Source organism: Polypterus senegalus, chromosome 14, assembly GCF_016835505.1.
Source record: "Polypterus senegalus isolate Bchr_013 chromosome 14, ASM1683550v1, whole genome shotgun sequence".
Classification (NCBI taxonomy): domain Eukaryota; kingdom Metazoa; phylum Chordata; class Cladistia; order Polypteriformes; family Polypteridae; genus Polypterus; species Polypterus senegalus.
The window spans coordinates 53,813,787-53,838,100 of NC_053167.1; the positions used below are offsets into that span (position 1 = coordinate 53,813,787).

General features: G+C 37.5%; 1 protein-coding gene across 6 annotated transcripts in view; it reads left to right on the forward strand.

The window, feature by feature from the left end:
- Window positions 1-9,350: 9,350 nt before the first annotated feature.
- The window catches only part of ncoa3 (nuclear receptor coactivator 3), a 273,711-nt gene continuing 258,747 nt past the window's right edge, over window positions 9,351-24,314 (forward strand). For 3 of the 6 annotated variants that reach the window (XM_039734687.1, XM_039734686.1, XM_039734691.1), the window contains exon 1: window positions 9,352-9,444. The gene's annotated coding sequence lies outside the window, so the exon portion shown is untranslated. Of the gene's footprint in view, window positions 9,445-24,314 lie in introns of all 6 variants that reach the window. The other 3 variants (XM_039734693.1, XM_039734689.1, XM_039734688.1) reach the window with 3 other exon arrangements.

Here is a 24,314-nt window from a genome sequence, read left to right on the forward strand (position 1 = left end):
TTGTACGCTCAAAGACTGGAAGTGCACACATTAAGAGCATTCAAAACACAAATCACGTAAAACTCAAAGGTCAGTGCTTTATAATACACAAATTACAAGGAATGACAGAAACAGTAATCCATTTGCTGTTATACTTTATAATGTTACTGGTTATGCCATATTTTCAAAGGTAGGCACAAGTAACCAGTTTATTTCCACCATTTGTAAGTGAATTTAAAGTAGTGTTAACAAAAATCATTCAAACGAGACTTGCAAAAGAAGCGTCATTTACATTATTTAAATTGGTATGATTGGACTTTTAAAATGTTTTAAAATGAATGTATTTATAACAATAATAAAAATAACAGTCCCACTTATGAAAAATTTAGGGTTGTTAATGAGTCCTTGCACCACTAGAGATTAGTATGTTTAGAAATAAATGATCCCAAGCCACAATCTTTTATTTTGGACATTTTCTGTTTTTCTCAATAAGTACTGGAAAAGGGAAATAGATTGATCTAAGACTAATAAAAATATCTAAGAGAGAATTAATATGGAATAGCATGGTATACAGTACTTGAAGAAATGGTATTTTACTACTAAAGTAACTGAAAAATTGTAAAAAAAATGAGCAAAAATAATGCATTCCTTAGGTCGGTGTTTACACATATTTATTAATTTTTTTTGGGGGGGGACTGATGCCATAAGTCATCCATCTTTCTAGTGTTGTATAGTAACGAAGTAGAAATGATTCATTATAAAATTTTCTATTTTCATTTTCATGAATTAGTGTCGTGGAGAAAAGCCTGTTCTCACCTCAAAGAAAAACACTCTTGAGTTTTTGGATGAGCAATTGGAATAAGATTTTCTTGAATAGAGGACCAAGCCATCTCAGTTCAATGAAGTGAGCCCTTATGTCCTTGCTTTGTACATTTTTCATTACTATCTGACTCCTAAGACATAACTCCCTCATCCGGTCAGTTTGCTTTTCCACCAATATTTCCTTATGCTCATTAAGCATAATTAGTTTCTCCCCATAACCCTATCTCTTGCCACTATTATCGTGACTCAAAGGCCACAATTGCCACCTGGCTCGGGAAGTGACCATCACCTAATCACCTTTCCATATACACATAATTCGTTTTCACCTGCTTGCTGACAAATATTGGTGGTTTTCTAGTTATTTAGAAGAATAAAAAAGTACAGGCAAGAGCATTTAATAATGAACTCTCACGTGACCTAAAGTGAGCTATTACAATATATTTTACTTTCATTTGATCGACATTACATTGATACATAGATTTACAGTGCATCCAGAAAGTATTCACAGCGCATCACTTTTTCCACATTTTGTTATGTTACAGCCTTATTCCAAAATGGATTAAATTCATTTTTTTCCTCAGAATTCTACACACAACACCCCATAATGACAACGTGAAAAATGTTTGAGGTTTTTGCAAATTTATTAAAAATAAAAAAACTGAGAAATCACATGTACATAAGTATTCACAGCCTTTGCTCAATACTTTGTCGATGCACCTTTGGCAGCAATTACAGCCTCAAGTCTTTTTGAATGTGATGCCACAAGCTTGGCACACCTATCCTTGGCCAGTTTCGCCCATTCCTCCTTGCATCACCTCAACTCATCTCAGGTTGGATGAGAAGCGTCGGTACACAGCCATTTTAAGATCTCTCCAGAGATGTTCAATCAGGTTCAAGTCTGGGCTCTGGCTAGGCCACTCAAGGACATTCACAGAGTTGTCCTGAAGCCACTCCTTTGATATCTTCGCTCTGTGCTTAGGGTCGTTGTCCTGCTGAAAGATGAACCGTCGTCCCAGTCTGAGGTCAAGAGTGCTCTGGAGCAGGTTTTCATCCAGGATGTCTCTGTACATTGCTGCAGTCATCTTTCCCTTTATCCTGACTAGTCTCCCAGTTCCTGCCGCTGAAAAACATCCCCACAGCATGATGCTGCCACCACCATGCTTCACTGTAGGGATGGTATTGGCCTGGTGATGAGCGGTGCCTGGTTTCTCCAAACGTGACGCCTGGCATTCACACCAAAGAGTTCAATCTTTGTCTCATCAGACCAGAGAATTTTGTTTCTCATGGTCTGAGAGTCCTTTAGGTACTTTTTGGCAAACTCCAGGCGGGCTACCATGTGCCTTTTACTGAGGAGTGGCTTCCGTCTGGCCACTCTACCATACAGGCCTGATTGGTGGATTGCTGCAGAGATGGTTGACCTTCTGGAAGGTTCTCCTCTCTCCACAGAGGACCTCTGGAGGTCTGACAGAGTGACCATCGGGTTCTTGGTCACCACCCTGACTAAGGCCCTTCTCCCCCGATCGCTCAGTTTAGATGGCCGGCCAGCTCTAGGAAGAGTCCTGGTGGTTTCGAACTTCTTTCACTTATGGATGACGGAGGCCACTGTGCTCATTGGGATCTTCAAAGCAGCAGAAATTTTTCTGTAACCTTCCCCAGATTTGTGCCTTGAGACAATCCTGTCTTGGAGGTCTACAGACAATTCCTTTGACTTCATGCTTGGTTTGTGCTCTGACATGAACTGTCAACTGTGGGACCTTATATAGACAGGTGTGTGCCTTTCCAAATCATGTCCAATCAACTGAATTTACCACAGGGGGACTCCAATTAAGCTGCAGAAACATCTCAAGGATGATCAGGGGAAACAGGATGCACCTGAGCTCAATTTTGAGCTTCATGGCAAACGCTGTGAACACTTATGTACATGTGCTTTCTCAATTTTTTTATTTTTAATAAGTTTGCAAAAATCTCAAGTAAACTTTTTTCATGTTGTCATTATGGGATGTTGTGTGTAGAATTCTGAGGAAAAAAATAAATTTAATCCATTTTGGAATAAGGCTGTAACATGACAAAATGTGGAAAAAGTGATGCGCTGTGAATACTTTCCGGATGCACTGTAAATTCTGTATATTAGCTGGTACTATTTGTTACTCAAAAATTAAACCAGAAAACAAATAGGTTACATGTGTATGCACAATAGTTTACTTAAGTCATCTATCTTAAATTCAGGACAACGGTTTTAGGAAAATTCACATAAACTAAGAATCTGGGGCAATATTCAGATTGGTACCGCTGGTGCTAACAGCCGATCATATATGCAGTCATTCCCAGTTAAAATAAACAATTTCTGCCTTTTGAAACTTCACACCCCAAAAGGAGTGATGTAAATGCTAAAACAGCTCACTATAGGCCACAACTTAGAAAATTGGGCGAGGCTGGATACTGGTGTTGCTATTTCCACAGCAGATGCTGCTGCATTCAAACACTATCCTCATGGCAACTTGTGAAACGGGCGTGCTAATTCTCAAACTGCAGCGAAGTGCTCTTGTGTGTTCGTGTACCATGGGTCAGTCACCTTGCCAAGTGTGTTGCTCACATGTCTTCCCACAGTATCCTAGGTGTTGTGGGATGCAGCTCCAAAGGAGGCTATGAATTAGTTTGAAATGACCAAGACACATTGAAACACCATTCCTTTGAAATATTAACTATTGGAGATAAACTCTAGGTAAAGTGCTTTATTAAACATTTAAGGAAGGACAATGGCTTTTTAGGGCTTTTTTTTGTTTTCTAATGCTATTAGTAAATGTATTCTTTCATTTTACATGTATTTTGGTGTTGCTGGTGGTCTTTATGGGAGCCAGTGAATGCTTAAAAATGTATCCATATACATTTTTTGAAACCAGGAGTTTCCGTTATGAAATCTCATGTTAAAATGGGATTTTCAGGAGTGGTTTAGCTCATTCTTAAAGTGGAGCATGGCTGCCAGTACACCTCTTATATTAGCGTCTATGTACACCAGTGAATTAATATTAAATTATTTGTACGCTGGCTTGCAGAGAATATCGCTGCTTCAAGTTACTCATACCTTACTGATTGAATATAAATCACATAAAAAGGAAGGAAGCCTCAATTACATTATGCTTGTAAGAACGTCCTTTCAGCTGTATAGAACCTGGACAGATGCTGCATTTACTTGATTTTTAATTTTGTATTTCTGATAAACTTAATATCAGATATTTTAACACTTCTGCTTGAGAAGTTTTCTTAGGGGCAGATTTTTACTTTCCTTGAGTCACTTTGCAGAAAGGTATATAAACTGTTACTCAGATACAGAATGCTGTTGGGTACTTTATTCAGCACTGCATCAATGGGCCTCTTTTCTGTGTCTACATTTGCTATTAAAAGATCACAGGATGATGTGGAATATATCCCAGCATCTTTGAGTATATAGCTGGAAAAACACTCTGAATGGGAAACCACTCCGTCACCAGTCACATTCATTCACATAACCACGTTGGTCCAATTTATAGTTACAAGTTCTTCTAAGTACACATCTTTGGCTTGAATTAAGAATTCTACAGATTCCATACAATGCAGTGAGGGAATGTGCAAACCACTCAAAGATGGTGATCAGTCTGAGAACTGAACCTCAGTCTCTACAATTTATGAGGCATCCTTTAACTGCCTTATGTCATTTCAACATTTAGCAAATTATGGATTTTAGAAAGAAACAAGCTAAAGGCTAAAAATTGGTTTGGTTAAGTTAACATTTGGTGTATGAATGCCTAAATTGATGTTTTCATCCTCTGCTGTGGGCGTATTGATAGTAAATATCTAATTTGTATTAAAGAATGTCACGGTTTAGCTAATTCTTTTAAGTCTATAATTGTTTTTAGGAAACAAAAAGAAAATGTGCAGAAAAATGTGAATGACTGAGCACACTTGAAATTCACTTAGTGTGAGCTGAAATTGTATTGGAGGTAAAAGAAAACCATATTAAATGAATAAGACATGTGCTTGCCAAACAAAAAAAAAATCTCCAGACAGTCTGACCCCTGATCTAATCAGCGTTATCACGTAGGATGTAAGCTCCTGGTTAATAATAATCCAAAGACTTTGCTAACTGGATCATCTGCTGCCTAAATAGGGAAGAGCCTTTCAAGAGAGCAGAAAATGAGATTATCCCCCTCCTCCACACATGAACAGACTCTTGAGACTTCACTGGACGCTGGGCCATTTGGAAAGACAGGAAGAGCAAATTTGTAAACAGAGCGATGGTGGCTTTCAGTACCCGGCATCATGTGTCACCTCGCTGTTCACACATATCAGGCACAATGCAGTGCCCGTTATTGTTAGTTCACAGAAGCCAAGCAAATATGTGCTATGAAGTTAATGAATGAAAGAATAAAGTGAACAGAAAATGACATAAGTAACTCCAGAGATCAATAAAAAATAATTTAAAGAAGGGCCTATAAGAAACATGGAATGCTCTGCATAAAATACGGGACAAAGGCACATTTTCATTGATTTACTCCTCTGCTCCAAATTTTAAGATTACAAATCATACAGGTGTGATTAAAGTGCACATTGCAGACTTTTTAATTTAAGGGTATTTGCATACATTTCGTGACATCAATTGTCCCAAATATTATGGTGCTCTGAAATGGGGGCACCAGGTAAAAAAGTATTGTCATGTCTACATGGTGTCACCGAAATGTATGCAAATACCCTTAAATTAAAAAGTCTGCAATGTGCACTTTAATCACACCTGTATGATTTGTAATCTTAAAATTTGGAGCAGAGGAGTAAATCAATGAAAATGTGCCTTTGTCCCAAATATTATGGAGGGCACCATATATTTTATATATTGCACTTATGGTCTCAGCTTCAATAAATACTACAAAAATTAATTATTTAGTAGTGTCTACAGGTCTACCTATCAGGTTAAATGTCAAACAAACCTTATCTGAGCTGTGTTCTCAGAATAATCAAATTTGAACTGTCATCTAGACAACCAGACTGTTGTTGGCTTATCCCAGTGGGGACTAATCCTGATGAAGAAAAAATGTAAATTTTCTGAGAAGATGAATAAAATTATTTTCATAAAAAGCACTAATTAGGATAAAAAATTAACCAACAAAAATGTACATATTTAAATAATAAATGTTTATGTAAACTATAAATACCAAACATATAAATAGAATAATGGATACATATAAATGTTATTCTGCATAAACAAATTGTGGGTAATTACATTTTCCATTTCCATTCAATAGACTTGATAAGTATAAATGATAAAAACACTGACAAAGCAGACAGTGACACATTGTTTCACCAATGCAGTAAATGCTGCCATTTTAGTGGAAGGGAGCGGAGGCAGCCGGGATGACCACCTGATTTTTAGCTATTCACAGAAGCTCAGAGGTTTAGCTGAGCTCATGCTTCAGGTCACCACGTGTTAAGTGTGAGAAGTGCAGTGCAATAGGCCAAAAGAGACGGCTCCCAGAGGAAGGTAGAAAAGAAAACAATTTTATCAGATATGCCATCCGTTACAAGCAGTGTAGTGGTAGAGACTGATGATGGTCAGTGGTGCGGCACCTCATTGATACACACACAGACGACTGTTCCTCGGTCGGTGCAGTTGGCTCTACCTCAAGCCTTTGTCATTCAAATCATTGATCTAAGGATAGCATGTTGAATACAATGAAGTAAAAAACATTAAAAGAAAGAAATCTTCATAGTATTGTTAAGGTGAATTTTGAGTTCAAAAGCTGCCTGTTGTGCAAGGGCAAATAAAGACCACAGCTGCACCTATAAAATAAAATAAAAGAGGAATTCAGGCTTGGTGTGCCCCAAGTAAAGGCATCTGGGAAATTTTATCAAACATTTAGTTACATCACCTGCAACTAATTAACAATTAATTTAAACTATATAAATGCCATGAATACAAATACTTTGGCTTTAGAAAATCCTAATAGCACTTAGCAAGTAAGAAACCAACCCAAAAAGGGTTGCAAGTCTATCACAGGAACAGCACTTTGCAAAAATACAAACCCACAATTACTCACAATGGGCCAAACCAAAGTGGCCATTAAAACGAATGTGCACACCTTTTGAATGTTAAACGAAGGTGGAAAATCCATAGAAATCCCATAGTGACATCAATCAGGGCAGGAAACAAGATCTGGCCACTGAAACTGTTAATGGAACTTTGCAAAACTACACAAATAAATAAAAAGAAACATATTACTTGAAAAATGAAAGAATATCTATGAATAATTTTAAAAAGAAAATTTGGAAGACTTTGTGGTTCAGGAAGGAGTGTTAAAACCTCATAGTGCTTGATGTCCAAGGGTGACTGTTGATTAGGGTGCCTACAGTTTACACATGCTGTAATTTAATGGAAATCACATATCACTAAAGCACAACCGTTAACAGAGTTGTACGATGTGCACAGAGTCACTTACTGAGGTATTGGCAAGATGAGACTGAACCTGTAACCTTGTGGTTTGCAGTCCTCCTATTTGGATCAGATTGCCCTTCAAAAACGTAACCATTCTTTAATTTACTTTCTCATTGTCTCTATGTATGTATTTATGTGTGTAGGTATACAGTTGTTAATATTCACATCAAACACCAAAATGGGGGAAAAAATTTAACCTTAGTGATTTCAACTGTGGCATGATTGTTGGTGTCAGACAGGCTGGTTTAAATATTCCTGTAACTCCTCCTGGGATTTTCATGCACAACACTCTCTAGAGTTTACTCAGAATGGCACAATAAACAAAACACAACCATTGAGCATCGGTTCTCCAAACAGAAACCTTGTTGATGACAGAGGTCAGAGGAGAATTGCCAGACTGGTTTGAGCTGACAGAAAGGCTATGGTAACTCACATGCACACTCACCTGCATCTCTGTGCAGAAAAGCATATCAAAATACACAAGACATTGAACTTTGAGGCCCATGGGCTACAACAGCAGAAGACCATGTCAGTTTCCATACCTTGTGTGTGGAGTGTGTTAGGCTCCATTACTAATGTGTGGAGCTACTTTTGGAAACATACTTTTAAACAGACTGGAGAACAAGGAATTCATTTGAGAAAATGTGTGTGTGCTCCATAATGGGCTGGTAGCTTATCTAGGAGAAGTTCCTACCTTGTGCTTCATTCTTTAGAGTATGTTTCTGTGCCCCATGGTCCTTTTACTGAGTAAACTAAGTTATGAAACTGAATGGCTAAATGAAATGTATTTTATAAAACTCATCCAGTTGTGAAACCGAGGCCCAGAACCTATCAGAGCAGCATTGTTGAGGCCTTGACCCAACCTTAGTCATTATTGACTAGCACAGGGCCACTTTTGAGGTATAATAATATCATCAAAGCAAACAAGCATAAGTGTACAGCGTGCAAGGAAAATCAGATTGTTCTTTTGCATGATATAAAATGTTAAAAAGGGATGAGAATCAGCTTCTAAGTGCCACCAAATATAGTATGTTACAGTAACAGTTACTGTCTCGGCATTACTGCCTCACTTTCATTGAAAATGAACATTATTCTCTCATTCATATAATCCCTTTGTAAACGGGAAAAGTGCTATATACATATAATGTATTATTACTTATTCTCAGACACGTTTAATTCAAGGCTGGGTTGAGGGCGGCCGTGCCAGTCTTGCCAGTAGCGAACTGAATCCTCTTAACGGTGCTGTAAGTCTTCAACCTACTTTATACATAATTGTAATATGCTGCGTGTTGGAAATCGTGAACCTGTACATATACAAAATACGTAGTAAACATTCTTTATTTTCGCATTTAGGTTTCAGTAGCAACTCATGGAAAAACTAAACGTATCAAACAGGTTGAACGAGTTCGTGTTGCTATGGCTCGGGTGGATGGAACTGCTAGAAACCTGTTACTCAACTGGCCTCTCTGACGACATCACGACAGGATCGCCGGGGCCACACAGGGTGTTTATTCAGTGTAATGCGAACATTTTGCTAATAAAGTGAAATTTGCCTACTAGAGTGTAAAATTTCAAAGTCTCCTCAAACTGTTTTTCTTATAATAAACTTTGACCTCATTCTGACAATAAAAATGGCACCACGTTTTTGCGTCTTGAAAATTATTTATGCCACTGCAATCATGAAGCTGTTCAGACTGATATTGCTGTATATTTGTCAGGAAACTTTCTATTAAGTGGTTCCTCGTTTTATATCCTGTTAGAAGGAACTATGTGACAACCTAAAACGCCCGTAGTAATCGAACGAGGACATAATACATTTTAACTGTGCTGCCGTCCAAGATGTTCAGATGCCTCTGTCGGGTTACGCTTCAAAAGTAACAACGCACACACTGCCAGTTTTTCGGTTATATTGTTACAGCAAGCCATCTCCAGCCTAACAGTAACAAGCGCTGTGCCTATTGGTCGATGTAGTTTTTCGTTTTTAAGCATATCGTATCGCAGAAGGAATTAAAACTGCGAGACAAGACTACGTTACCCAGAAGGCTGAGCGTTATGGGTACTGGCTGAGCGTTTGGGGAGTGTTTCCCCATTTAAACAAACACAGTGGCGAAGATGGCGGAGAGTTCACAGTGGAAATAAAGAAACTGGTGTGCGGGAAGGATTACAATTATAGTAGATACACGGTGAGTTCTGGTGTTGCTGTTTTCTGTGCTTATTTTGCTGTAACATTCGCCGTCTTGCTGTTTTGGTATTTTACATGTGTTATATTAAAAAAAGCCCTTAGCGCAGGTGATGTTTAGAATTCTACATACAGTATACATTTTGTACAGATGTTCATGTTATCATGGGTTATGAAAGAAACACCGTGTTACGGTGCATTCCCTTCCCTCGAGCGTTTGTTTTTTTCTGTGCGTTATGGATTACTAATTATATAATGTACGTTTTTTTTATTTTTGTTTTGAAAGGTGTCTCCGTATGTTGCAAGGTGTATTGCAGGTTATTGCAGATCACAAACCATACAAATTTTAATTGCTAGACATTTAAAAAGATCAAATTTCCCGCTTCAATTCAAAGCAGACCTAACATGTAAACCATAAGTCTTGTGATAATTTTATTTTTAGCGTAGAAGCATACGAAGTTGTTTCGAGTTGGAGGAATAGTGTCGCATTTTACATGCTTAAAACCTTTAGACGTACCACTGCGATTTTGTACTTCTGTTTAAGGTTATTTTCAGTCGCACTTTGGGGTTATGTATTTGGCATAGCCTACAGCAACTGCATTTGTTCTTTTGACCATTTTATTTGGTACATTTTAAGAAGTGATATTTTCACAATCAAAATTTCGTTTAACTTGCCATTACTGCGATGACAATTTTTGAGAAATGGGGAGACGAGAGGCTCTGTTGTCGCCGTACCAACCACGCACTCTTTCACACTACTGCAGCACCACAAACTTGGAAGGACGTTGTAGTTACGTTTAAAAGTGGTTTGTCGAAATGTACATAAAAACATTTTTAAGACCCCCAAACCCAAGAAACATCTGGTTCTTGGATTGATTCGCCATATACTATATCTGTCTTAACTATCCAGGCCTTCCGTCCCTACAGTCAGTGTCGTTACTTTTTGTTCATTCATTGCGGAATGCAGCTTTGGATTAAAACGTTGGAGGGTTATTTGTCTTTTTAAATAGTGCGATATTCGGGGCGTGCATATATATTTGGTGCTTGAAGCTTTAAGCTACGTTGGAAGGGAGTGGTTGATGCACTGCAGCTCACCACTGTTAGTGTTGTGAGTGAAACAATCCAAAACGCTCATTTAAAGTAACGTTTCAGTTCTGGTAGCTCCTCCTACTAAACCCCAATTGATCATTCTGACACCGAAAATACTCGCACGCGGTGACTTTATATTTTTTATATTTATTAAGAAACAAATCGGTTGCTCTGATTTGCCTGTTGTCCCTATTTTACTTTTAAAAGTTTATTGCAGTTGAACAGTTGTGTATTTACTTATGTGTATTTGTATACAAGTCACAAGTTAGTCGTAGCAATTGGAAAAAGTTAAAAGGTCGTCTTTCTTTTATCAGAGAGTGGAGACTGCCGTCGCTTTTATGAAGTAAGTTTGTCATTAACTTGTGTTTTCGAGCAGCGTGCATGGAATGTAATATTTGCACCTAACCAAAGTCAATTCTGGTACTGTATGTTTCACATGCTAGCAATAAACTGATTCTGATTCGTTCCCGATACATACAGATTGTACACAGCCTTCCTTAAACAGACGAAATAAACCCTGCATAAACATTTGACAACCACGTGAACAGATTTTTAGATCTGCATAGTCCCTGGCAAGTTATCACAATTAATAGATTGCAAAAAACTGTCTTTATGAACAGTTCTGAAGCATACTGCACTGCTGTGGCTCTAAATTTCAGCCACTACAGCTGTAGGATTTCTTCTACTTCTGGTTGGCCTCCTGAAATGAATTAAGCAAGCTGTTATTTTCCAGTGTGTCTTTCTGGTGCCAATCCATACATTACAAAACCTGGTTTGCCAAAAATTAGTGGAATATAAGAAGCATTTATGTATTTTATGTAGTCTTCTTTGTGCTCCGGTTATTTAAGAGATTATATACTATTGAGCCTACTTGTTAGCGTTTTAATGATTTTCATTCAACCCTTCTTGGTGCTATGGTTATTTAAGAGATTACAGTGTATACTATTAAACCTTCTTGGTAGTTTGACATAGAAGAAAGTGTAGACTTTCGTCATTCATTGTTACCTGCTTTGATGTCCATTCCATATACTGTATATTTCAGTTACAATTATTATACAGTTAAAAAAACTGTCATAGGAGAAAGTGTATTAATGGAAAAACGACAAAGCGTTTAAAGCTAGAAATACTTAAAAATATTTTTGCCCTTAATGTCTTATAAATGTAAATCTTGCACTTGTAAGCTTACCTAAATGTAAAATGTAAAAAGACATGTAAACAGCGATCATTTAGAGGTGAAATGCTTATAAATCTGTTGGAGCAAAACCTGCAGCCACAGGGTTCCCCCAGTACTAAAGATAAAAGCCTTTGGTCTTCTGCAGAGTTCTTGGAATATTTCATGTTTTTGTTCCAGCCAGTATTTTTGATGTCATCGACTGCAGTAAAGCACATTTTTTTTTCTGTTGTATGTTAGGATTCAGGAGGCTTAGTTGCTGTTTTTGTCCTGTTTGTAACCAACTGGTGATTAACTTTTAAATGCAAAGGGTTAATTGCCAAACCTGCTATTTTGGTGACCTTTGCACCCATGTGTGCATTGCAGGCTTCCTCTAAACGTGTGGTATTAACGTTTTGATGATCTGATCATGTTCTGGTAGCACATTACCATATTCAAAATGAGTTGAAATACACTTGTCATTACACCAGTTGGACCATATTCAGAAGTGATCTGAAAAAGTTAGCACTTTTAACACTAGTGTAAATGCAAATGTTTTTTTTTTTTTCTGTCCATACAAGAGGTAGCTGGTTTTATTCCTGCACTGGAAGGATGATTTAATATCTTTTTCTGGAAACAATGCTTATTATGGAGATGCATTTTAATAACATGTGTAAGGCGATGTTCACTTTGCAAGCTTCATTGCTTAATTCTTTTTTTTTTTTTTTGCTGCTTAGATCAGATTTGCCTGTCTTGACAGTTCAAATTTAAAAGTACCTGTATCTGTGATCGAATGTGAAAAATTTCAGACTGGTAATGCCAACATAGCCATTATGTAATCAAGCAAAATAATATTAGGTGTCCATATGCAAAACAAATGTAAATTTCGTGAAAACAGAGGGTCATAATGTATTTCATTTAGTATAGTTGTTTGAAAGAAATGAGGGAAGGTGAAGGAATTAAGTACTAATCTGCTCCAGAAAATGACAATATAATTTATTCCTTGCAGGTTTTTTGTTCTTGTTTACTGTAGTCACTAGTATTTGGGGAACATGCAACTAATTTATTGGTACTATGTACCAAAAAATATATGCTTGAACATAGTGTTTAAAATTTCTGTTACAGTAGAACCATAACACTAATATGCTATAATAATCATGTTTATATTAAAGGATAAATTTGGTATTTTTAAAGTTGAAATTTATTTTTCACAAACATGTAATATATGCATTTGCCATGTGAAATTATGTTCTAAAGTTAGGTGCTTTCTATAAAAAATATATAGTTTTACTGTCTAATAATGCAAAGAGTACGCAACATTTGTTTTGCCCTAATTTGACTCATCAGGCATACACGCTCTACTGCATCCCCTCGTGGGGATTGAACCTTGGACGTCCGCATCCAAGGCGAAGCCTCTTTACACATGTGGTTGGTCTGAGTGACCTGGTAGGTAACCACCCATACAATCAAATCGTGCTTCAGACTACAAATGCTATGAATATATCTATATATCTATCTATTTTGCCAGTGCTTTACATTGTAGGCTATATGGCATAGAGGAAAAACTTAAACACTATCCAAATACGTTCATTTTCTTCAAACCAAGTCTGTTTTCAAATGTTGATCAACATCTTATGAATACACAGAAACTGTAAAATAGTTATTACATGAAATTCTATAGCAAAAACATAGACATTATGAGATTAAGCCATTTTAAAAGACCAGTTGTGCATGATTGCTCGGCTTTTAGTTTCCCTGCACAACAGCCTTTCACGCAGCCCTACCCCTGAAAGACCAAATCACAGTAATATTTTCATGTGTTTGGTTTTGTTTTGATTTACTTTCCTATTTATATGACAATTCACCCAAGCAAATAGAAAATTTATCCTTACCACCAGAAAAATAGTACCCAGAATATATGATTATTTATAGATCCCGTTGTCACTAACATTCATTGGAAACACAGAAGGCGTGTATAAACTGTACATAAACGCAAAGGGTGAACAAATTTAAATGAATATGGTATTCATGGTAGTACGGCTTTATATACAAAGTGAGGGTTACCTGTAACTTTGTAAACTTTGTTCTACCACTATATAAACACAATGTGCCTCATGTAAGTAAACATTTTAGCAAATGCATTCCCCCCCCCCTTCCCCATCCCCCAAGGATTGTTATGATAAAGTGTTTTTTTTTTTCAATGTACACAGATTTTGTAAAGAATGAACTGAAATGGTGCATTAATATTGTATCCTTAAATTTACTTTTCATACCTAATTTAGACCCCACCAATTAATTTCACTGTTAAAAACATCAGTTTGACCCTCAGGTTTATTCTGAGGCACGGTTGGTCATTTATGGTGTGTTACACCTTTAGTTGACCATAGCAGGTGATCTTTGTGTACAGCAGCATTAAAATTTTGCAGACTTGTAACATTAAGCAGGTACTTGTGCTAGTAAAGACAAGGATTAGGTTTGAAAGAGCATTTTCACATTCTTCATTTTTGGGCTAATAGTAAGGAGCATTTTCATAACTTTCAGTGTACATATGAGGAGACCAGAATACATATTGGTTAATGGTGAGCATCATATATAAATTTATTTATTTATTTTTAAATGAGCTCACTTTCTTTGACTGCATAAGGCAAGATCGGTTTGTAATTGATTTATGTTTGCAATGATCTCAAAAGGTTAATGTGTACTCTTCAGGTGTCCTTCCCCTCCCTGGGACAGCACGATTTAGGCATTGGTTGCACATTGAGTGGAGGCAAAAATGAAGAAATGGTTCAGAGTGTGAGTGATTTAACACTACTTCCCTACTAGCTATACAAGTACAAAGCACATCAACAGAAGCACTATGTATTACTGAAATAAAGTTAATATTTTTAACAAATCGGCTATTTACACAAATCCCACAATACAGCTCACCCCCCACACTAACAAATTACAATACAAGACACTTTACTATCAAAACATGAATACACAAATAGCAATTATCACGAAAGGATTAGTTAAGAGAGAAAAAAAAACTCCCCTGAATGTTCATTGACAGAAATACATTTTTTGTTGAACGTCTGTCATTGTGAGTATAACGCTGAACCATACCTTAATACTGGGGAGCCTCCATCCCACACTGCCTCTTCACACAGGCATGTCAGGCCCTCTCCCATGTTCTCCATAAAAAGTTAAAATGATCCTCTTATGTTGCCAAGTCCTCTGGCCTTCCATGAATAAACCTGGATTGAACTGACTTCTCCTGACTTCTTGATCTATCTATAGTATGTATATACAGTATGTGTGTATATATGTATATATATTTATATAGATAGAGAGCGATTAGAAGTCTCTGGGGCCCCAAAGGCAAACTCTATATTATAAACATGGGTATAAACGCAGTGGAAAGGGGGTGGGGGGGAACAGAAAACTTCATAAAGATGAGAGTCAGAATTGGACTGTTTAAGATGGTGGAGCTTCCAGTCTTTAAGGCGCCTGGTATGAAGAGATGGGTCTAGGCAGGTGGACACTAGAAGTGACGTCAGATGTTAAGCTTCTGGTCTGCAGAGAGAGGAGGAGAAAAGGTATTGGTCAATAGTACCCTCTGGCTTTCTGGCCTGAAATTACAGTTATCTGAGCCATTAAACTGTCCCCTATGCTCATGCATGTGCCAATATATATTAATTCTGGTAAGTTAATGCTTTTATTTGTGTCAAATTACACATTTCACAATGTCTTGCTACATGTCAATTACGTGATACTGGTATTCATTTCCTTGATTTATACGTACAGATATTGGTGCAGGGCATTGGGAGGAAGGGGGGTTTATGGAAGTCCTAGACCAATACTAAAGAGAAGCAGCGAAGGCAAAAATTACGCCCTTTTTTTGTCTTTTTTTTTTTTTTTAAAAGAAGATCAAGTCATTGTCATATCACATACAGTATGTGCAAAATACATTTTCTTTGAGTGACACTAAAACCAAAATAAGTTTCTAGTACCTCTGTATTTAACTTGCCAGTCTGCCAGGTAGCTTTCAATGCTTACTGCCCTAATATAATGATAAAATACTTTAAAACAGAAATGTAATGATTATCCCTACCCATTATTACAGTTTGTGGCATCTTCTCTAATTTATGCAAAGAACGCAAAATAACCACCTAAGTAATGCACAGTGTCAGTTTTTAAGCTGCTTCAGAGAACTTTTTTTAGTGTGCCAGGAGCAAAGGTGTAGGTAGAGCAACGTTTTTTCTGTGGTGGCACACTTTTTGTAACCCACAAAATCCCATGGCACATCATAATTTTACCAACCACCAAAGCATAAAACCTATACAGTTGCTAAGCTGTCTGAAGGGGTGGGACTAACAGAGACGCTGGCAAAGAAAAGCAGCTTGGAGGTTGGCGTTTTCACACACAACTCTTGCTGAGCCCTTTGGATGCATTTTTTCAGCTTCTTCGTCCCTTTGCCCACTCATATAGGAGATCCTATACGGCAGCGGTTCCCAAACTGTGGTACGCGTACCACTGGTGGTATAGGGAGCCTTTTTAGGTGGTACGCATTGTGGTCCCTGTAATTTAATTTATCTGTGCAAAACCCTTTATGACAAGCCTGTTATGAGCAAAAACCAATGAAACTGTTTAAATACAATAATACATGGATTCCCAAATTTAGTGTGGTGTGAAATTTCGTCATCTGAATAAATAAACCTATTATTCAAATCCGTATTTAGTTCATTTAATACTACCATAATTCCGTTTCGTGGAAGTCAACTTCTAATTCACTGTTTGAGCTTTTGGTCACTAGATGAAAGCACAACGCCGACACTATTTAGTCTTCGGTAACTCTGCCTCACAGAAACCGCTCGCATTTGTTGTTATATGTGCACTGCCGCTGTATTGCATCGTAGTCGCTAGATCTAAGCACAAAGCCGATCCCATTTCGTCTTTAGTAACTGCGTCACATACAGGCCGAAGGCAGGATTTAGTTTTGGGGCGGAATTTATCAATTTATGTACATGCGCAAATTTTTTCATTAATTTTATGCATAATTTCTTACAATTCTTTAACTTATTCACATTTCGGGGCGGTTTAGACCCGAACTCCCCCCAAGCAGCTCTCCCTCCCTTTCAACAAGGTGCGGGTGGTACGCAATGCAACTCACTCAACCTCAGGTGGTACTTGACGTCCAAAAGTTTGGGAACCCCTGCTATACGGCACACTTGGGTAGCTTCCATTGTGTACCAGTTGAAAAAAACTTGTTTAGAATATAATTATAAAGTGTTTGATGGTGATGAACAATTGAGAGTGGAGTTTTAACACCAATTTTAATGTATGCCCATTTAAGAGTGCTTATTTCAATTGTCAGTCTTTAGCAGTGTGGTGTTCTACCGTTGTTTCTGTTTCATTTTACTTTGAAATGTCTTTGTCTTATATGCCATACCTATCTGAGAATTAATACATTGGCATTGGCCTAGTTTTCTTAATGACTTCTTTTCAACTTTCCTTTTAGGAAGGCATTGAAATTCAGGTTATACTTGCTCAAATAGTGTTTTTTTTAAAAGGTCAGGTTTCAGGTCATTATTTAAGCTTAAACTATCCCATTAAATATTATAAATGAATTTTGTGATTCAGTGTATATTTACTTCATTATTTACATATTTATTTGATGATTGTATGTTTTAATGTTAAATTCCATACAATTATGCAATTATTTTTTTTAATTGATTCCCAACCCCTCTATATCTATCTATCTATAAAATTCTTTTCGCGTTTGAAATGGAAATTACGTATGACCACAGAACATATTATAATACAGGAACTAATCACTTCTGTTGTGGACGCCATTTTTATATCTTCTTTATGAATTGTTATTATTTGTGTGAAAGTTACTTTATTGATATTGCAAAAAAGTAAATGTAAACACGCCGATCTATCCCATAGAAGTGCGCCCCGCGTTGCCCTCACCCAGCCCTCCTCTCTGGACTCCACCGCTGAGCAGTTCGCCGCCAGGCGCGTTCTGACAGAGAAGTTTTATTTATTCGTCCATGTGACTGTCGTGGAAATTGACACATTATAACTTTTTTTAATTGGTAGTACTTGATAGTAGAAGAGATGAGGAAAATGGCTTTGTGTCTTTCTACTTTTTAACTGCGCTGAGCTGTAAACAATGTGAAGACGACACCACCTTCAGCGGCAAGGAGTTGTGAGAACAAAGTGGGCGATGAGAAGCGCCGAATGTCGGGCTGCTCTGCCCGGTCGACAGCTTCGCAGTTTCGGGCGGCGTCCTCTCTTCTCGCAACGTTTGTGGCACTTTGAGTGCCCCGTCAGCTCCTGTGATAGTGAAAATCTTTGCGAATGAGTGTGATTGGCACCATCGAAGCAAAACTCTCTTTGTAAATTGTGCTTCATGACTACTTACTGTCCCTTAAGGTGGGTTCAGGTCACTAAAATCCTGCCACATTCAAGGTTGCTTTTGTGATAAGTTCTTTTAAGAAGATGGAGGGTTTACATCTAAGAAGATGTACCAACCCCTTTGTTTAAAAGTTTTGGACTTGGGAATTGTTTGGACCTTCTGCCTGTTAAGCACGGAAGGGCAGCGTCCACATTTCTTAGAATAATTTTTAAATTAAAACTCAGGCACATAGTGCAAGGTTGTCCGGCATAAATTTGCAGGATCACATAGAAAATGTAATTTCTATACCACAGCGGTCGTGTAGCGCCTTTCAAAAGGGATCTGATGATCCAAATACATTTAAGCTGCTGTTAGTGCTACTTACCTGTTGTGTTATAGCACCTTTAAAATGTACTTTTACCCAAAGCACTCCATTACTGCTCAATGTATCTTTACTTCTTACATGTTAATGTTTTACTGTTTAATAATTTATATACTACATTTTTTTTTTCCCTTGCACTCAGTGAGTGAAGCCACTGGGTAATCGGCTAGTGTGTGATATATATTAGACATTAAGTCTGTTACAATAATGGGCGCTAGAACAGTAGTGCATAAACATTAGTAGGAACAGTCTATATTAAATGGCAAGGGACCTTGTATGTGGCTGTAATATGCGTCACTGTATTGTGTGCCTTTAATTTTCTTTTCTTCTTTTGGTTTGTATTTCCATAAAATGCCTGTAATTTTGTCGGTCAGTAATACGGTGGAATCGAAGTAATTTCCCCCATAGGATTGTATGTAAATACAATTAATCCGTTCCAGACCGTGTGAACTGTATGTAAATATATATATTTTTTTAAGATTTTAAGCACAAATATAGCTAATTATACCATTAAACGCACAGCGTAATAGTAAACTAAATGTAAAAACATTGAATAACACTAAGAAAACCTTGAACAACAGAGAAAACTAACATTGCAAGAGTTTGCGCTATAGCCTTACGACCCGCTCGCTAAAAACACCTTTAGTTTTAAGCACAGGGAAAAAAAGGAACATTTGAATAATCCGTAATCTAATAAACAACCAAGAAAAGTAACATTGCAACAATGCACGCGTGCGCCTGTGTGTGTGCGGGCGGGCGGGTGGGCGGTCTGTCTCTGTCGCGGGCCTGTGTGTGTGCGCTCGTGTCTGTCTCTGTCGCGAGCAGGTGTGTGTTTGTGTGCGTGCGTGTGTGTCTGTCTCTGTCGCGGGCCTGTGTGTGTGTGTGTGTGAGTGAGTGTGTGTGTCTCTTGCGCGGGCCTGCGTGCGTGCGTGCGTGTCTGTCTGTCTGTCTCGCACGCACGCACGCACGCACCTGTGTGTGTGTCTCTGTCTCTCTCTCTCTCTCTGCACACACACACACACAGGGAATGCAGAGGAAGAGACTGAACACGTGCCGTGATGCCCTACGCATGTGCACTTCACCAGAAGAGACACACACGGACACCTGGACGCACGCAGGCGTTTTATTAAAGAGGATATAGATATGTGTGTGTGTGTGTATGTATATGTGTGTGTGTATATATATATATATATATATATATATATATATATATATATATATATATATATATATATATATATATATATATATAAATAAATAATAATAATAAAAAAAGGCAAAGCCCTCACTCACTCACTGACTCATCACTAATTCTCCAACTTCCCGTGTAGGTAGAAGGCTGAAATTTGGCAGGCTTATTCCTTACAGCTTACTTACAAAAGTTAAGCAGGTTTCATTTCGAAATTCTACACGTAACGGTCATAATGGTTGATAACGGTCGACAACGTCCGCCATGTTGAACTTTCTTATTTATGGCCCCATCTTCACGAAATTTGGTAGGCGGCTTCCCTGCGCTAACCGAAACCGATGTACTTACTTATTTCGATGGTAGGACGCCACTGTCGGCCGCCATATTGAACTTTCCAACGTCACTAATTCTCCAACTTCCTGTGTAGGTAGAAGGCTGAAATTTGGTACTTATTTCGGTGGTATGATGCCACTGTTGGCCGCCATATTGAACTTTTAATGGAAACCGATGTCCGTACTTATTTCGTTGGTATGACACCGCTGTCGGCCGCCATATTGAACTTTCCAAAGTCACTAATTCTCCAACTTCCTGTGTAGGTAGAAGGCTGAAATTTGGCAGGCTCATTCCTTACAGCTTACTTACAACAATTAAGCAGGTTTCATTTCGAAATTCTACGCGTAATGGTCTTAACGGTCAACAAAGTCCGCCATGATGAACTTTCTTATTTATGGCCCCATCTTCTCAAAATTTGGTAGGCGGCTTCCCTGCACTAACTGAAACCAATGTACGCATACTTATTTCGGTGGTATGATGCCACTGTCGGCCGCCATATTGAACTTTTCAACAGTCTTTGTTACTTATGGGCCCATCTTCAAGAAACTTGGTACACGGGTTCCCAGCGCTAACTGAATCCTACTTACGTACATATATATGTCCATAACCTGCACCTCGGTCACCGTGTGAGGTGGTGTTGGGTCCCCCATCCTAATGCCTCCCACGTTGTTGGCTGCCTGCCTATATAAGACCGTCCGTCGCTCCGGTCTGTACATTCCCTTCCTTGCTTTGCCACGGGATTCACGTCTCCCTACTGATAACTACAGCCCTAATTTGTTTAATCCACGGCTTCTCCGGTGTTTTATTGTTTGTTTATTACAATTATAGTTATTGTATAGGTATTTTTCACTTACTTTACATTGCTCAGGTACCCATTTCCTTTATTATTCCAACCCCCTTTACCATGCCTATCGAGATGATCACTATCGATCAAAGAACTGTCACTTACCGAGTGGTTTCCATACCCGGAGATACCACCTACCTTTTCCATTCTCTTTGTTACATATTGCACAGCCATATCAGGCTCACTCTTGATATCCGGAGGAACATTCTGTCTTATGTATTGAATGACTGGGACAGGTTCAAGGTGTGGACTGATGACGGTACAGGAGATAATTATACTACACAGGAGCACTATAAGAATGAAATGCTTAAGCCCTTCACCTATGGTTCTGCATGTGAGCTGATGACTGCCGCTGAATTGTTCGGTTGTCGCTTTCAAGTGTACCGAAATGGCCAAATATTTTACACCTTTCGACAACCGGCAGTGCCTCTTAAACATCTTAGATTCACAGCTGACGATTTCAGTAGTGGACACTTTGATGTTTATGAATGTTTAAACTCTCAAAAGCTGGATGTGATTTTATCGATGAAACCGGTTGTGTACTTACAACGCTTGACAGATGCCAAATGTCACTTATACACAACAAATCCTGCAAATACTGTCGTAATTGAAACAAACCATGAAACTCAAACTGATTATGACAGCAGCAATCCAAGCTGTGAGATTTGAGACAAGATTACTGTTCACATGACCAACTGTACGTTGCATGCTCAAGAGTAAGCTTAGCGCACAGCTTGGTCATGTTACAACCGGAGGGCCGAACTGACAACATGGCATACAAAGAGATCCTTAACAAATAATTATTGGCATATTTTCCCTCAGTTTAAAAAGGTTTAATTTTCTTCCTAATAAAAATTTTAATGCAGTACTTACATCTAAGCTGGTATTTTGCTATATATATATATATATATGTGTGTGTGTGTGTGTGTGTGTGTATATATATATATATGTATATATATATGTATATGTATATGTATATGTATGTATGTATATATGTGTATATATGTATGTATATATATATATATGTGTATATGTGTGTGTGTATATATCTATACTAATAAATGGCAAAGCCCTCACTGACTCATATCTATATATCTATCATGCTTGCAAGTTTCAGTCAGGACATTTTAATTTTGCAAATAGTTTCAGTTTTGGGCAGTGACATGCAGTGGAAACATCTCAGTCAAATGAGAATTTCGGTGTACTCTTTATATGTGATGATATATCACAACTAAAATAGGTAATGCAATTTAAAGAATTTGCTTGATGATTCCGTGCAATTTTATCAGCTGCCAAGAATGTAGTAGCAGGAAGCAAGGATGTCATTATAACAGTGTCTGTTTCACATAGTAATCTTTATTGCTGAAAAATTTTATTCATAGAAATTACAGTTGCCGTTTTCCTTTTATCAGGAAGAGAAACACTTCTTGGTATCATGGGTTGGAACTTTGCACCTGAATGTTGTATGTAGGGTTAACCTGTAAGCTCCTCTTATGTGTAGCTGTTTCTTTGGGTATACTGGTTTTCTTCCTATATTCCCAAAGTCATGCAGTTTGAGAGAGAGAGTGTTGTTGTATGCGAACTTAGATCCATCGATGATGTGGCTTCCTGCCTGGGGCTGCTTTCTGGTCCTGCCAAATATATGCAGGGTAGTCTTTGACCACTGCAGAGACTCTAGATTGGACAAAGAGGGCTTGAGCATGATGTATTGTATGTAATGCAGATGTAATGTACGTGGTTTAAAGAATGTCTTCAGGAAGAATTCTTAAAACTGAGTGTATGCAGAGTAGTATGACAGATTATCACTGCTACATCTTTTGGCTTTTGGTATTGTCATTTGGCCAGTAGTAGCTACCAAGAGCGCTATGGTCAGTTTCTCTAATTTTCATAATATGGCTTTCACATTTCATCCTGTAATTTTAGAGAAATTTATTCTGTTGCTATATTTTATTTATATTTTTGATCATCAGTTGATGTATGAATTTGACATTATGAGACACTGCTTTGGCTCCTAACAAGTGGCTACAGTTGCTTTGCATTTCTGTGGACACATTGTAGAGTGATGTCGCAGCTGCTGTGTAATGTAAAGGCAAGTAACTCTCAAAGTGTTTTGAGCTCAATTTTTAAATAAGGAAAAAAGTAAGCTTGAGCAAATTGCTGGACCATATTTGTTCGCTTCCCTTAAACCTTTGTTTGCTCCTTGTATTAAGGAATAGAATACTTCAATCTGGTGTACTGTTCCTTTTTAAGCTTTTTTACCATGATTCTGCTTACTTCAGTTTTAAAAATGAATTAATAAACACTATTTGTGGTGTTGATTAGGTTTTTTTAGCAAATGTTTTTCTTGTTATAATATGATAAAAGCAGTGAATGCATGTGTGTGAATGGCATTTGATTAACAGAGATGCAGTCTGCAGTTTCAAATTTGATGGCTGAAGTATAAGAGTAGTTAAAACTACACTTACTGTAGGGCTAATTCTGGGTCAGTTCACAGACATGAGCAGTAGCAAACGTCTGGTTGTCTACGTGAGATGCTTTGAGAATGAAGAAACAAAGTCAGTGTTGACAGGAATGCTGAAGCAATGAAAAGCAAAGGAGAGACCATTTTTCATCTAATGTTTTCTAAATGTGAAAATGCAAACAGTTTCCCAACAGTAAATGTCGGCTGCCTGGCAAGAGAACTTGTTCATAAATTCATAAAATATTTGAAAAATCTTGTTATGAAAGTAGCTTGAAAGAATTGTTGTGAAGGAAAGTATCCTGAATCATGTGGCATTGATGTTATGTCTTAATTTTGATTTTTCTGCTTCTGAATAAACAATAGTTATTTTTTAGTAATTGATTTAAAAAGAGCCATTAATAAATTGATTATTCTCTGATCATGTAGCATTGTTTTTTTTAAGTGCCAAACTGATGCACAATTTGAGCCTTCATTTGCTTGTGTTGGGTTAATTACAATATTAAATAAATGGCAATTGTTCTGTAATTAAATCAAAAATAAGTAGCATCTAATTAAGCAGTAGTAGTCTCCTTTCATTATTTCTGTTGTTGAACATATAGCAGAATTGTTTTATTTTTAATTAAAGTACTCTTATGTTGTGCAGTTAAAGTACTCTCTTTCGCTATCCTCTAGAGAATTTTGTATAGGGGCAACTCCGTATATGCCATATTAATTCTAAATACAAAATTTTTATGTTTTCTGTTTCAGAACTTCTGCTGAAGTATTTTAAAGTGGAAGCACTAAGGCACAATGATGTATTGAAACCATATCTAATGCATTAGTGGAGGTTCAGGGTCATTCATTTGTGTAAATAGTAGTATTGAAAAAAATAACTCTTAATTTCTAAAAAATATCTATGAAATTTGTAAATTTGTCATGCTTGTTAAATTTTTGAAGGGAAAGGATTATTGATCAGTACAGCTAAAATATTGGGTGGTGGTGGCTTGTTTATTTACTTATTGAACTTTTGAAAAAGCTACTTTTCCCCATTGGGACAAATACAGT